The sequence below is a fragment of the Hippopotamus amphibius genome, chromosome 2, assembly GCF_030028045.1.
Source record: "Hippopotamus amphibius kiboko isolate mHipAmp2 chromosome 2, mHipAmp2.hap2, whole genome shotgun sequence".
Taxonomy (NCBI): Eukaryota; Metazoa; Chordata; class Mammalia; order Artiodactyla; family Hippopotamidae; genus Hippopotamus; species Hippopotamus amphibius.
The window spans coordinates 168,724,212-168,727,982 of NC_080187.1; positions in this window are offsets into that span (position 1 = coordinate 168,724,212).

The following is a 3,771-nucleotide window of genomic DNA, read 5'->3' on the forward strand; positions in this document are numbered from 1 at the left end:
GATTTATTTAATTAGAGAAACTCTTCTAAGGATGCTTTCTAAGTAACATGAGATAAACAAGTAAACTGAAGAGATGATTTGACTCAATTGAAGAAAATATTTGTAGAAAATCAAATATTTTCCTTATAAAGTTAAAGATGATATACTGGGGTTGGAAGGCAAAGGAAGTTATATAATATATTCCACATAAAAACAAATCTAAAGTTTGATTTGTGTTTTTCCTTTTATCAATTTTGGCCCTTAATTTTATTGATAAAATAAAATGACATAATATTATAACCAAGTTAGTTGTCCACGTAACTAGGTTATTTAAGATACTGTTAGTTTGTGTGTGTGTGTGTGTGCGTTTAATATACACAGAGACAGTATAATGAACTTTTTTCTAATAGGATCTCAGTTAACTCTCAATTTGGAGCAATTTGTGAGAATATCTATTTCCATTGACGGTCAAAACTTTAAATTCCATGACTATCAAGGGAAATCTACTGATGAACTGACAGCTTAAACCCTTGATTTTCTTCAGTTACCTCATTTCTATTGATTGTTCTCTGCAAAGACCTTCATTTCTGCATTCTGCTTTCGCTCTCATGCTAATATGTAACCACTTTTGCCTGCTTCCAAGAAAAGTGAGGGCTTGCCAAGAATGAGTTTAAAAAATTTAATATTGAAAATAGTGTTCCAAATGTAACAGTGCTCTTAATGCTGACTCTGTTTTAGTAGACAGGCTGACATCTACCTATTCAACTCACTGGCCTAGATAGAGCTATAAATTATTGTGAGAAATATTAGCAGGATGAAGGCCAAATTTCTGGCCTAATCTTTATGTTGTCAAACAGAAGAATTATGATTCTCATCTTGAAAATGTTCTCATGTGGATTATTTTTGCTGCAATCTCTTAATCTACAAAATGCAATTATTTTTCTAGTAGGTTAATGCATACATTGATTCCAAGGAGAATATAACACCAGATTCCTGGAAAATTATAATCATGTTTGTATTTTTGACATGACTTAATTAACCACTTCTCATACATGATACTAGGTGTCAAATGCCTCCCATATGCTTTCTTCCAGCACCCTGAACCAGCTATCCAAATAAATAGATCTAATGAGTTATATTTAGTTATTACAGAAAATTAAGTAAAATTTAATATAAAACCTCTCCAACTGAAAATAAAATATATCAGTATGAATTTGCATAAATGCTAGGTTATATATTTCTTTTGGAAATAAAATTTTATGAAAAGGGCTGAAGTAAAACTAAACTAAATATTACTTATGAAATATTCATAGATCACTTTTTAAATAACCAGATAACAATAAGCTAGTGATTTTTGAATACGTTTCAGTGTAGAAATTTCTTTGGGCAGTTTGATATCAGTATTTTAAATATACTTCCTATAAACCTATGTGCTGAATTTATTCGACTTAAAAAATTAATAGAAAAACGAATGATTTGTTTCTACCAACTCATGTCCAAACTTTTAAAAACATTAAAGCCTTAAGGAGATTTTATTTTACCTCTTGGATATTCTGTGGAAAATAGGTTGTTTTTGTCTGCATGAGTGAAAAGAAGAAAACAGAGAATAATGTTTGCTTGTGATATATACATATTTAAATGATTAAGAAAGTCTTCACAATTTCATGTACTACCAAATTTGATTGAGTGTCTAGAAGTGTAACTTAGTTTCCTGTGAGAGCTTTCAAGTTAGAACTGTTTCACTTCTGAATGTTTTGCTATAATTGTGATGAATGGCCGACTAGAGCAAAAGTTCAAAAATAGAACTTAAATTTAATTAGCCAATGAAAAGTCTTAAGTGCTGCCATCATATTTCATGACTACAGTCAGTTCTTAATTTATAGTATCATTAGGGAAGGAGCCCTTTACTCATATATAAATTAATCTGAATATTTTAAGGGACAATCAACATGTCCTGTAGGTAGTTTTTTTTTTTTATAAAATAATATAACAATAGCAAGATACAATTTGCTGACACACTTATAACACAAACCTGTGATGATGCTTAATTCATGAGGCTTGAACCCATCTATTCTACTTTCAGCTGGAAAACTTCCAGTTTTAGTTTCAAATTGCATATAAGACAAAATCTAAGAGCTTTAATATGACAACACACTGCTTCATGACCTAGGCCCAACATCTCACCACCCCAAAATGTTCCTGCAACATCAAAATGCATGTGGTTCTCACACACTAGGTTCTTCTTCCTTCAGTGCTGCACTTCTCATAGTGTTGCTCTACTGAGGCGCTCTTTAGTTCTTATTCAACTGATTAATTCTCAGTCATACAATAACACTTAGCTTAAACTCACTTGGGGTAAACCCCACCACCGGTACTTCTTAACTGGAGTATTCTAATTGGCGTCAACTGAAAAAAAAAGCACCACGTGAGAGTTGTGAGTTAAGTTTTATTTGGGGAAAATGAGGACTATAGCCCAGGTGCAGTTTTTCAGAGCTACATGAAATGCTGTCTCCCATGCTATAGACCTCATTTTGCCCCAAATAAAACTTAACTCACAGCTCTCAAGTTGTGCATTTTTTTCAGTTGACACTGGTCTTCCTGCCAGTCACAGAACCTAGGCATACTTCTAATATGGCATTGTAATTTATTTTTTTATTCACAGCATACCATGAATTAATTGAAAGTATAAATAATTCATCTGCCTTTACTCTGGTTTTATATATATATGTTAAAATACATATATATAGATAATACAAATATATTGTATATATGTATAAATACATGTGTATACATATTAAAAATAAATAAATATCAGCTGTATTAATCAGGAATATTCAAGAAAACAGAAACTACTCGATGCCTTCCACACAGGAAAAATTTAAATTAGATGCTCCCAAAAATGTTGGAAGGACCAGAAACTGAATATCAGGAAGGTTGATCCAGCCGGTTTTGATGAAATTGGAAGTTTTAGTAACCACAAGAAGACCAGCAGTTAGATCAGAGCTACTTGCAGAACTAAAGCAGGTAACCTCTGGGAAGCTCCTGTTGGATGCATGTCCACCAGTGCTTGGAAGCATGCCTGCCACTGCATGAGGGGTTTTTGCCTCTTTTCTGCCTTCCAAATCTCAAATGAATATCTTGCAGAATCTAACCGAGATTCTTGCTAACAAGGGCTCTGAGACCACAATTCCCAATCTTTCATTTTTTGTGATAATGTAGAGCGTGCAAAAGAGGGACTTTGCTGCCGAGTGGCCAAGAGACAATCAGGCACATTCCACTCCTTGGCTATAAGCATCCCTATAGCTCCTTCTATCCATATCTACATTGCAAATAGATTACCTTCCAAATAACAATTACTGTATCAACATTCTGCAATATTATAATGTACCCACCTTCAACAAAATATCTTTAAACAAGCGAAGACATGCTTCCCCTTGCTTGACAATTCCAAACAAAACAGTGCATTAACCTCACTTGCAACTGAGCTATTACCATGCTCATGCCAAGAGCACAAAGGAATGCAATGAATATAAAACTGAAAAGGATCTGTAAGATCACCCATCTTCAAAGAAGTAGTGACCTCTAGTACAGGGAAGTAGTTAGTTTGAGGCAATCTTTAAGGGAGAGTTCTGGAACACAAATACTCTGACCTCACTCTCTCCCTCCTTCAGAACTTCTGCCAGGACTTTTCTATTGGCCGAAACCAACCAGAAATCAGAGATTGTTGATGTGGCTTTTACCATTCAGCATCCAAGAACAGAGTGAAGAGTGGGGATATTGAAGAGTAGATCA